Genomic DNA, 12,791 nt, shown 5'->3' with positions numbered 1-12,791 from the left:
TCCTGTTGGAAGGTGAATCTTCGCCCCAGTTCGAGGTCCTGAGCTCTCTGGAGCAGTTTTTCATCAAGGATCTCTCTGTACTTTGCTCCGTTGATCTTTGCCTCGTTCCTGACTTGTCTCCCAGTCCCTGTCGCTGAAAATCATCCCCACAACATGATGCTGCTACCACCATACTTCACCGTAGGGATGGTGCCAGGTTTCCTCCAGACGTGACGCTTGGCATTCAGGCAAAAGAGTTCAATCTTGGTTTCATCAGACTAGAGAATCTTGTTTCACATGGTCTGAGATTCCTTTAGGTGCCTTTTGGCAAACTCCAAGCGGGCTGTCATGTGCCTTTTACTGAGGAGTGGCTTCCGTCTGGCCACTCTACCATAACGCCTGATTTGTGGATTGCCGCAAAGATGGTTGTTTTTCTGGAAGGTTCTCCCATCACCACAGATGAACTCTGGAGCTCTGAGTGACCACCGGGTTCTTGGCCCTTCTCCCCCGATGGCTCAGTTTGGCCGGGTGGCCAACTCTAGTTTGAGTCTTGGTAGTTCCAAACTTCTTCCAGTTAAGAATGATTAAGGCTTGGTTTTTGCTCTGACATGCACTGTCAACTGTGAGTCCTTATATAGACAGTTATGTGCCTTTTCAAATAATGTCCAATCAATTGAATTTACCACAGGTGGACTCCAATGAAGATGTAGAAACATCTCAAGGATGATCAATGGAAACAGAATGCACTTGAGCTCAATTTCTAGTCTCATAGCAAAGAGTCAGAATACTTGTGTAAATAAGGTATTTTCGTTTTTTATATATTTGCAAACGTTTCTAAAAACCTGTTTTCACTCTGTCATTATGAGGTATTGTGTGTAGATTGATGAGGGGAAGAAAATATTCTATACATTTTAGAATAAGGCTGTAACTTAACAAAATGTGGAGGGGTCTGAACTTTCTGAATGCACCGTAAGCATTTTTGATGTTATAGTGGGGACAGTAACATTAAACCTATCTAAGAATGATATTTTAAAGGTAGACTTTGTGAAATTACGTTGCCACAAGCAGCACTGCAGATATAGAGATGACCGATATGCAAGACTTTGTTCTCACACAGTATCTGCGCATGTGCACGGGTTTGGGTTCACACTGTTCACAGCATGGCAGCCAGGGCACCGACACAGAGGAGAAGTTGAGCGTCAGACTTCAATACACAGCGCCCCCTGTTAGTCATCTAGTGTATATAAATCATTTGTTGTGTGTTTTGTTAAACTTTGAAATCTCTGGTTTTTGTTTGTTAAAATTTGAAGTGAAATCTGAGAGTTTAGCGTAATTCTGTTACCCTCGAACTGCCCTTTTGTGTAAATCATTTTAATGGGGAAGCATTGTATAGCCTCATGGATTGTACAGCTAAAAACTGAGTTGTAATAGATTAAAAGACTTCATATTGTGTTACATTCCTGCAAAGATATCAGAATATATTGAGTGTGAAATTATGTTGGAATGAAAACAAGACATTCTAATATCCATGACCTCATATAAAAACCTCATTATGAATGCAATAAAGAACCTTATGATCTTGTAGGTAGATTATTATTGTAGATGGAACAGACTTGTCACCAAGAATTTGGTAAATATCCAAACCTAGATGATAACGACAATAGGTGCTTTGTTGCATTGAATATGACTTAAAATCTTGTGTCCAAGTTATATTGCAAACCACAAATCACCTGGATCTTAGAGTTATTGGGTTAGAGAGTGCAGCTTTGTAATTACGGCCTAGAATGTTTACAGCAGTTGCTACTGATCCTTGAAAACACCAACTGGTATAGAGTTAATAAATCTGCCAGATGTATATGGAATAAGTATGGCAGCAGGCCTAATGAAAAATTTCATTATGATAAATTATGCATCATATCAGTCTGGTTCCTCTGACACTACACAGTAAGTCTAGGAGGAAGGGTTACCACATCGAATGGCCTTACCAAAATAGTTAATTGTCAATGTAAATTAAATATTGATAACACTTTAATGAATACCAATAGGTAAAGTGCAGTTGTAAGACTTGGCATAAGCATGTTTTAGCTAAGCTAAGATTGACGGGAATAATCAAGTCAATAAACGTTGGGTAGTTAGATAGCCTATAGTTAATAAACTGTCAGGTTTGATGTATAACTACTAACGTTAGGTAGATAGCTAACATACCGGTACATACTGCTGTAATGATGTAAGGACAGCGTAGCTAACAAATTGTCAGCCGACATAACGTGTTAGTTAAATTATTTGAAAAGTCAATACTTTATTAAATTGTGTAGCAGGTTACCGCGAGGACGCACTCTATTGACTCTGCAGCTTGAGCATGCTTTTGGTGCACAGTCAATAGCGCGCTGGACTTCGGGCAAGAAGGTTAAGGGTTCGAAACCAGCTCCCTGCTTGTTTCATTTGAAGTCTTGCACAATTATCAGTTTATTATTTGGTTTATATTGCCCATTCTTTGTCAGTTAGAGACAAAGTAGTGCATTGGGACCCAAAAGCATAATCAGTGCTCTATCTCCCCCTTGGTCGTTAGGGCAAATCTGGTCTGTGATAGGACGGGGGGTTTTCACACCTACAGTTGAAGTCGGAAGTTTACATACACCTTAGCCAAATACATTTAAACTCAGTTTTTCACAATTCCTGACATTTAATCCTAGTAAAAATTCCCTGTCTTAGGTTAATTAAGATCACCACTTTATTTTAAGAATGTGAAATGTCAGAATAATAGTGGAGAGTGATTTATTTCAGCTTTTATTTATTTCATCACATTCCCAGTGGGTCAGAAGTTTACATACACTCAATTCATATTTGTTAGCATTGCCTTTAAATGGTTTAACTTGGGTCAAATGTTTCAGTTAGCCTTCCACAAGCTTCGACAATAAGTTGGGTGAATTTTGGCCAGGTTTGTAGGTCTCCTTGTTCTATGGGATTGAGGTCAGGGCTTTGTGATGGCCACTCCAATTCCTTGACTTTGTTGTCCTTAAGCCATTTTGCCATAACTTTGGAAGTATGCTTCGGGTCATTGTCTATTTGGAAGACCCATTTGCAACCAAGCTTTAACTTCCCGACTGATGTCTTGAGATGTTGCTTCAATATATCCACAGAATTTCCCTACCTCATGAAGCCATCTATTTTGTGAAGTGCTGCAGCAAAGCACCCCCACAACATGATGTTGCCACCCCTGTATTTCACGGTTGGGATGGTGTTCTTTAGCTTGCAAGCGTCCCCTTTTATCTCCAAACATAACGATGGTCATTATGGCCAAACAGTTCTATTTTTGTTTCATCAGACCAGAGGACATTTCTCCATAAAGTACGATCTTTGTCCCCATGTGCACCATGTGCAGTTGCAAAGCGCAGTATGGCTTTTTTATGGCGGTTTTGGAGCAGTGGCTTCTTCATTGCTGAGCGGCCTTTCAGGTTATGTCGATATAGGATTCATTTTACTGTGGATTTAGATACTTTTGTACCTGTTTCCTCCAACATCTTCACAAGGTCCTTTGCTGTTGTTCTGGGATTGATTTGCACTTTTCACACCAAAGTAAGTTAATCTCTAGGAGACGCCCAATTTGCACGCCCAATTTTTCAGTTTTTGATTTGTTAAAAAAGTTTGAAATATCCAATAAATGTCGTTCCACTTCATGATTGTGTCCCACTTGTTGTTGATTCTTCACAAAAAAATACAGTTTTATATCTTTATGTTTGAAGCCTGAAATGTGGCAAAAGGTCGCAAAGTTCAAGGGGGCCGAATACTTTCGCAAGGCACTGTACATACATACATACATTCCGTAGAATTATAAATCGTGCAATTATTATTCTCAAGCTAACCAAAAACATTTAGCTACGAATGCCTGTTCTCGCCATTTTCAGTTGAATTCATCTATCTTTCATTGCAACTCATAATCAGGCCATGTCCTATTTGTTTCATAGTCGATATATAATCATATTTCATGACAGTGTAATGGTTAGCTTTTTTTTTTACAGACGGACGAAAGTACACAATATGTCTGTCAGGGAATGCTATTCTGATATGTCAGATGAAGAGTTAGAACAGAAAGTCAGGGCCATTAAAGCAAGGATGTCCCATGGGGGCTTTAGAATGGTCAAAGTAGGTCTCAGAGAAATGGGCCATCGTCTACAATGGCGAGAGTTAGGGAGTCTTTGCAGCGTGTAGATGGTGCAGGTATCGTTGCCAGAATGATCCAGCTTCAATGCATTGTTGGGCAAAAATACTCTGTTCCTGCTCCCCTGTCTCTAGTCCACATTGATACACATCATAAATTGATAAGGTACTATGTATGTATAATGTCTCCATCAAATCTAAGAAGCTATTTAAACTTTTTTATTCCTACTTATTCGTTGACACATTTTTAATGATGTATGAAATTGGAGTTGTTCATCATCAACTGGTAATAGATAAATAATGAAGCAGGTTAATAGGTTAAACAGTTTACTTTTAATTCCAATGCTTTTTTTCAAGATACAACATTGTATCTTTGGCGGTATAGATGGATTTTCAAGTAAGTTAAGTATATTATTTTGTATGCATATTGCATACTTCCCTTCACCCAATGAACAACCACAATACCAGTCTTGTGTTCAGCTTTCTGGGCTGTATTGACGTAACCTGAAAATGACATCTGCTGCTTTTGATTGAACGGTCATATGTCAGTTATTGTTTTCATATTTACAAAAAAAAAGCTATTTTCTTTACTTTCAGAGTGCGAGCTGATAAAGGGGTCGAAAATGTAGATATTGCCAGATGTATGTTCACTGTCCGAGGAACAGGCCGTGGAAGCTTTATTGCTGGCAAAAGTGTCCATAACCGGAGGTAATTAAACTGTTCTGTGTTCTTTTTCTCTCTTCCTCTCTGCCTGTCTTGTTGTACGTGAAACCTGTCTCACATGCATTAATTAAAAAACCCTTAAGATGTCAGCTGCTAATTTTAAGATTTACACCACATAAACACTCAGCCATTTTCACTGGACGATCAAGCCCCCGTTGCTGCCAAATCTATTGTCACTAATACAGATTTGTTTATTTTGAGTATTCCAGATTCAGCAGCTGGGGGACCTGTTTTATCAGGAGAATAATCTGAAATCTGGAAACACTGACAATGGGGTCATTGTTCCTGACATCCCATGCCCCCTGTCTACTGAGAATCTTGCTGTGCTGCAACGTTACGTGAACCCTACCACTGACTCCTCATCTTTTGGTCAGGACATACCCATGCATGCTCTTCGATTAGTTATGAGTCTCCACGCTTTTTAGGTGCAGTCCTCCCACACTATGTAGAATATTGTTTTAGCCCCAGTGCCACTCTTGATAATGGCAAACATTTGTATTTTTTGGAGGAGGGTGAAAGGATAGCCGGCCCAGCTGTCAAAGTGAGATTGAAGGCTATTCTGGATAGAGAAGCCACTTTTGTGTAGTATATTTCTTTTGAGGTTTTCTGCCCTCAGATACAGAGAGCTGTGAAAGCCTGTCTGCAGATTAAGAGGTCCCAATGAAGAGCAGTGTTTCTCAGTCCTGGTCCTGGGGATTCAAAGGGGTGCACATTTTTGTTTTTGCGTTAGCACTTACACAGCTGATTCAAATGATCATGTCATCATCAAGCTTCCAAGTGGTATTTATTAATTAAATTGTGACACTATCCTTGATATGATCCCGATGTTGTCTCATGCTACACATACACATGTACAGTTGAAGTCGGAAGTTTACATACACTTAGGTTGAAGTCATTAAAACTCGTATTTCAATCACTCCACAAATTTCTTGTTAACAAACTATAGTTTTGGCAAGTCGGTTAGGACATCTACTTTTGTGCATGACAAAAGTAATTCTTCCAACAATTGTTTACAGATGGATTATTTCACTTATAATTCACTGTATCACAATTCCAGTGGGTCAGAAGTTTACATACACTAAGTTGAGTGTTCCTCTAAACAGCTTGGGAAATTCCAGAAAATGATGTCATGGCTTTATAAGCTTCTGATAGGCTAATTGACATCATTTGAGTCAATTGGAGGTGTACCTGTGGATGTATTTCAAGTGCCTCAGTGCCTCTTTGCTTGATGTCATGGTAAATCAAAAGAAATCATCCAAGACCTCAGAAATAAATTGTAGACCTCCACAAGTCTGATTCATCCTTGGGAGCAATTTCCAAACGCCTGAAGGTACCACGTACATCTGTACAAACAATAGCACGCAAGTATAAACACCATGGGACCACGCAGCCATCATACCGTTCAGGAAGGAGACACCTTCAGTCTCCTAGAGATGAACGTACTTTGGTGCAAAAAGTGCAAATCAATCCCAGAACAACAGCAAAGGACCTTGTGAAGATGCTGGAGGAAACGGGTACAAAACTATCTATATCTACAGTAAAACAAGTCCTATATCAACATAACCTGAAAGGCTGCTGAGCAAGGAATAAGCCACTGCTCCAAAACCACCATAAAAAGCCAGACTACGGTTTGCACCTGCACATGGGGACAAGGGTCATACTTTTTGGAGAAATGTAATCTGGTCTGATGAAACTATTAAATGAACTGTCTAAAATGTGCTAAATTCTCTGCAGTTGTGCATTTGGTTTGCTAATTTTGTAGCTGGTTAGCTTCTTGAAAAATCAAGCTTCTCTTGCCGGTAACAGCAGAAAAAATCCTCCTGGATCAAGAGTCTTGTTGTCTAATATTTGTTTTGTGCTTGCAGCAAACTGTTTAAATGTATGAGCTGGGATGTCTGTCCTGAAAATAGTTTAGGTCAGAGATTGCATAAAATGTTTGGAATTTGCCCATTAGCATTTTGTTAGCATTCTCTACGGGATTTTACATATACTTGTTAGCATTGCTAACCTTCAGGTATCAAAGTCCCAGTGGGATTTGAAAATAGTGGCCCTTGTGTTCAGTGCCAGTATCACCGAATATCCCGGTACAGCACAATCTGGATATTGCCCAAGCCTAGTGCAGTTCCCCTTTTAACCTTTTGCGTGTAGGGGGCAGTATTTTTGTTTTTGGCTAAAAAACGTCCCCATTTGAAACTGTCTATTTCTCAGCCCCAGAAACTAGAATATGCATATAATTGTCAGATTAGGATAGAAAACACTCTACAGTTTCCAAAACTGTAAAAATATTGTCTGAGTATAACAGAACTGATATTGCAGGTGAAAGCCTGAGGAAAATACAATCAGGAAGTGCCTCTTATTTTGGAACCTCTCTGTTCCTATGCATGCCTATCCTCCATTTAAAGGGATATCAACCAGATTCCATTTTCTATGGCTTCCCTAAGGTGTCAACAGTCTTTAGACATAGTTTCAGGCTTTTATTTTGAAAAATTAGCGTGAAGGATCATATTGTGTAAGTGGATAGATGGGGCTCTCAGAGTGAGTTTTGCGCAACTGAGTAAAGCGGCCATTGTTTCTCATTGAAAAAGCTACACACTCGGTTGATATATTATCGAATATATATTTCAAAGACAACTTGAGGATTGATTATAAAAAACGTTTGACATGTTTCTGTGGACATTATGGATATTATTTGGAATATACGTCTGCGTTGTCATGACCGCTCTTTCCCTTGGATTTCTGAACATAATGCGACAAACAAACATTGGTATTTTGGGTATAAAAATAATGATGTTTATGGAACAAAAGGAACATTTGTTGTGTAACTGGGAGTCTCGTGAGTGAAAACATCCGAAGATCATCAAAGGTAAACTATTTTTTTGATTGCTTTTCTGACCTTCGTGACCTAGCTACTTAATGCTTAGTGTACATAATGTTATGCTATGCTATCGATAAATTTACACAAACGCTTGGCTTGCTTTCGCTGTAAAGCATAATTTCAAAATCTGAGACGACAGGTGGATTAACAAAAGGCTAAGCTGTGCTTTGCAATATTGCACTTGTGATTTCATGAATATGAATATTTTTTAGTAATATTATTTGACTGTGGCGCTATGCTATTCAGCGGTTGCTGATAACAATTATCCCGGTACCGGGATGGGTAGCGTCAAGAACAGAAAATCACCTTCCGGTGTAAAAAATGTGAAAGTTAAAAACAAAAAACACAACATTTTAAGTGAGAAATAGACATTGGTCTGAAGCCGAAAAAAGAAAGGAAATTCACATGACCACCACAATGCCTACTCCACCCATGCTCTACCAAGGTTTTCCAGCACACAACTTTGACCTACTACAGTAGCTATGTTGGTCTATTGTACTTCAAACGATGTGCATGCAGGTTGCTTAGGATTCAAAACTTCTCGAACAGCCTAATTCACACCCTTCAGTGGAATAATGGACTTTACAGTGTACTGTTATTAAATAATATATATATATCCAATCTCATTAGGCTGTATGTATTTTTTTCTTATTTGTAAAAAAAAAAATTAACATATTTTATTTAACCAGGGAAAGGTCACAATGTGTTTAGGTCTCATTTGCAAATGTGCCCTGGGAACAATACATCAAATAAAATTACACACAATTTAAAACACAAAATGGCAAATATTATATACACAATACACAGTCAAACAAAACAAACACCTTTATCAATATAAACATCCTTAGCCTTTCTCAGAAACTGACCCAGAGACAACAGCACATCCAAATGAAAAGTTACTACCTCAAATGAAAAGTCCTACCCGGTAGGAAAAGGCATAATTGCATGGTCTCCAGCATGAACCTACCCTGTGATCTAGTGTTGTAATCCAAGTTTCTATATTTCAACAATGATGTTACGTTTATTTTTTATTTAAACTTTTTTTAAATTTTCGGGCAAGTCAGTTAAGAACAAATTCTTATCTACAATGACGTCCTACAAAAAGGCCTCCTGCTGGGACGGGGGCTGGGACGGAAAAAAAAATAGAAATATAGGATAAAACACAATTCACGACAAGAGAGACAACACAACACTACATAAACAGAGACCTAAGACAACAACATAGCAGGGCAGCAACACAACATGGTAGCAGCACAAAACATGGTACAAATATTATTGGGCACAAAACAGCACAAAGGGCAAGAAGGTAGCGACAACAATGCATGACGCAAAGCAGCTACAACTGTCAGCTCGTTCCAGTCGGTAACTGAGATAATCTACTGCAACCCTCATCCTCCACACATAACACCCGTTCTGCCAGTCATATTCTGTTAAAGGTCTCCAAAGCACACAAATACTATAGACATCAGGAATGCCAGTCAGTTGATTATTGACAAGTTTTTCCAACACTTTTGATAAACAGTGCAAAATAGAAAAATAGGCCTATAAAAGTTAGGATCAGCTTGATCTCTCACTTTAAATAAAGGACGAACTGTGGCAGCCTTCCAAGCAATGGGAACCTCACCAGAAAGGAGAGACAGGCTAGAAAGGTCTGAGATAAGCTTGGGATGATAGGGGCAGTAACCTTAAAGATGAAGGGGTAAAACCATCTGACCCAGATGTTTTTTTGGGGTCAAGTTTCAGGAGCTCCTTTAGCACCTCAGACTCAGAAAAAGAGGGGCTATTCGCATTAGAAGGGGTGGGAGATGAAATGTTGGACGTGCAAGAAGGCATGGTTGAGTCAAATAGGAATCCTGACTTCATGAAGTGGGGATTAAAGAGCTCAGCCATGTGCTTCTTGTCATTAACCACCACATCATCAACATTAAGGGACATGGGCAGCTGTGAGGAAGAGGGTTTATTCTCCAGGTTTGGCCTTCCGGATAGCCTGAGTGCACTTATTTCTCATATGCCTGAACGAGAGCCAATCAGCCTGAGTATGCGTGTGCCGAGCATCTCCCAGTTTAGGTCACCTAGCAGGACAAATTTAGATTTAGTGTAAGGGGCCCGGAGAGAGATTAGGGCAGGTAGGTTACAGGCCGGTGCTGATGGAGTACGATAGCACCCAGCAACAGTCAACAAAGAGTTATTTGAAAGTTTAATGCTTAAAACCAGCAAATCAAGTTGTTTGGGGACAGTTTTGGTGCAGACAACAGAGCACTGAAGATGATCCTTGGTAAAGATTTCCACTCCCCCCACCTTTGGGAGATCTGTCTTGCCAGAAAAGGTTATAACCAGAGAGGTTAACATCATTATTCAAAACACTCTTCCTTAACCACGTCTCTGTAAAGACCAACACATCTGGATTGGAGCTCTGAACCCACACTTTCAATTGATCCATTTGAGATAATAATGTTTTAGTGTTAACGTGCATAAAACCCAGGCTTTTATGGGAGTAGAAATCAGTGAAGCAGATTTCAGAGCACAAGTCAGAATTGGGGCTAGCAACAGTAGATGGTCCAGGGTGCACATTTCCAGATATCATCAGCAGTAATACAATCAAGGCACGGCAGAAGACAGGGAGAGCTCTGCAGTGCAGATTTATGACATTTGAATGTGCATTAGATGTGCAACAAGGTCATATTGTACAGCAATTTCAACAGGTAACATGAATACAAAGCCGGCGAGAAGTGGTTAGAATAGGATGGGAGGCCAAAAGTTTGTGTAACCAATAGAGTGTCAGAGTCCCGAGTGTGTGAACAAACCTAGTCTGTCTCATGGTTGGGTAAACAAGAAAGTTCATAGTCAACAAAGCTTGCAGGAGTCATGATGCAAAAATAGCTAAATGCGCAAGAAAAATATTAAATATATAAACACTAGCCTAGCCAGTGTAAGTACATAGTCACTCGCACCAACAGTGCATGTGTTCTGGAGGCGAGCGATATCTTGGGACAGAGAAGGGAGTGTGGTGGGGGTACCTGTACCAGACAGGGGTAGACAGGCCAGGGCAGATGCTGAACAGATCGCCAGGTGGAATCTGAGCAGCAGTTCAGCATTTAATGAAAGGAAAGACCTATTCCTACAGAAGAACCCAACTTAATTCTTAATTTTTTGACTAACTCGACAACATGCTTTTTAAAAGATAGCTTTTCGTCAATTCAGATGCCCAGATATTTATAGGCGGGGACACGATCAATTGGGGCACCATCTAATGTACTTATTCACAAATCACCATTATTTGGAAAATAACTTGTACTTGGTTTTACCAGCATTTAGTACCAACTTCAGGTCAACCAAGGCTTTCTGCAAGGTAGTAAAAGCAGATTGAAGAATCAACAGAGCCTGAACTGCCGTAGGGGCATTAGTGTATACATCAGTGTCATCTGCGTACAGATGAAAGTTACAGTTTTGTACAGATATACTAATGCTGTTAATAGAAAATAGTGAAAAGAACTGGATCAAGAATCGAACCCTGACTTCCGGTGATGATGTTGCGAGGAGTAGCAGCTAACTAAGGAGGCTGTGTAGCTCCAACCTGATTTTAACAAATTATTCAATGCCTAGTTACAAATTTTGTAAATTTATTGTCCAAGATATCGGTTACATGGAAAAACAACTTACAAACGCAGACACGTTTTTACAAAGAATACCTCTCTACCTGCAGCTGCTGCTAGCAAGGAAAATGGCGGAAAATGAAGAAAAATCTCAAAAGAGAAAAGATGTGGCTGAAATAAAACATACAGTGGGCGCACTGAAAACAAAAGTCGACACTCGACAACCAAGTTACAAGCGCCAAAGAGAGGATATCAACATTGGAGGACAAGAACATCCACCTAAACGACACTGTTGAAAAAATGAAGACTGTGATCGAAAAACTGGAAGAACGACTTCAATACCAGGAAAATTACAGTTGAGAGAAACACAATTCGGTGCCTCCACAGACCCAAAGGAGGCAAAGAAATGTGTCACGGACATTAATGAGCCCGAGTGGTAGGCTAGCGTGGTAGGCTATGGAAGATTCACATGATGGTGGTGGTTCATTACAGATGGACTACCATTTTTCTCTAAGCCGATAGGAGAACTTTCTATGTTGTGAGTAACAGTCTCACTAAGTGTTTATGCTGCAAATGTTGCCTACAATTTATCTTCCTGGCTTACAGTATAACTATTACAGGTCGACCGATTCTGATTTTTCAACGCCGATACCGATACCAATTATTAGAGGACCAAAAAAAGCCGATAGCGAGTAATCGGCCGATTTAAAGAAAATAAAAAGTATTTATTTATTTGTAATAATGACAATTACAACCCTACTGAATGAACACTTTTTTATTTTAACTTAACATAATACATCAATAAAATCAATTTAGCCTCAAATAAATAATGAAACATGTTCAATTTGGTTTAAATTAATGCAAAAACAAAGTGTTGGAGAAGAAAGTAAAAGTGCAATATGTGCCATGTAAGAAAGCTAACGTTTAAGTTCCTTGCTCAGAACATGAGAACATATGAAAGCTGGTGGTTCCTTTTAACATGAGTCTTCAATATTCCCAGGTAAGAAGTTTTAGGTTGTAGTTATTATAGGAATTATAGGACTATTTCTCTCTATACCATTTGTATTTCATATACTGTACCTTTGACTATTGGATGTTCTTATAGGCACTTTAGTATTGCCAGTGTAACAGTATAGCTTCCGTCCCTCTCCTCGCCCCTACCTGGCCTCGAACCAGGAACACATCGACAACAGCCACCCTCGAAGCATCGTTACCCATCGCTCCACAAAAGCCGCAATCCTTGCAGAGCAAGGGGAACAACTACTTCAAGGTCTCAGAGTGATGTCACCGATTGAAACGCTATTAGTGCGCACCCCGCTAACTAGCTAGCCATTTCACCTTAGTTATACCAGCCTAATCTCGGGAGTTGATAGGCTTGAAGTCATAAACAGCTCAATGCTTGAAGCACAGTGAAGAGCTGCTGGCAAACGCACGAAAGTGCTGTTTGAATGAATGCTTACGAG

General features: G+C 39.6%; 1 protein-coding gene across 2 annotated transcripts in view; it reads left to right on the top strand.

The window, feature by feature from the left end:
- gulp1a (GULP PTB domain containing engulfment adaptor 1a) overlaps nucleotides 1–12,791 on the top strand; it is a 156,671-nt gene that overhangs the window by 15,145 nt on the left and 128,735 nt on the right. The window contains exon 2 of one of the 2 annotated variants that reach the window (XM_065012589.1): nucleotides 4,735–4,845. The exons of the other annotated variant lie outside the window; for it this stretch is intronic. The gene's annotated coding sequence lies outside the window, so the exon portion shown is untranslated. The remainder of the gene's footprint in view (nucleotides 1–4,734; nucleotides 4,846–12,791) is intronic. 2 annotated transcript variants of the gene reach the window in all.

The sequence above is a fragment of the Oncorhynchus nerka genome, linkage group LG1 (genome assembly GCF_034236695.1).
Source record: "Oncorhynchus nerka isolate Pitt River linkage group LG1, Oner_Uvic_2.0, whole genome shotgun sequence".
NCBI classification, from domain to species: domain Eukaryota; kingdom Metazoa; phylum Chordata; class Actinopteri; order Salmoniformes; family Salmonidae; genus Oncorhynchus; species Oncorhynchus nerka.
This window is presented reverse-complemented; position numbering and strand designations above follow the sequence as displayed.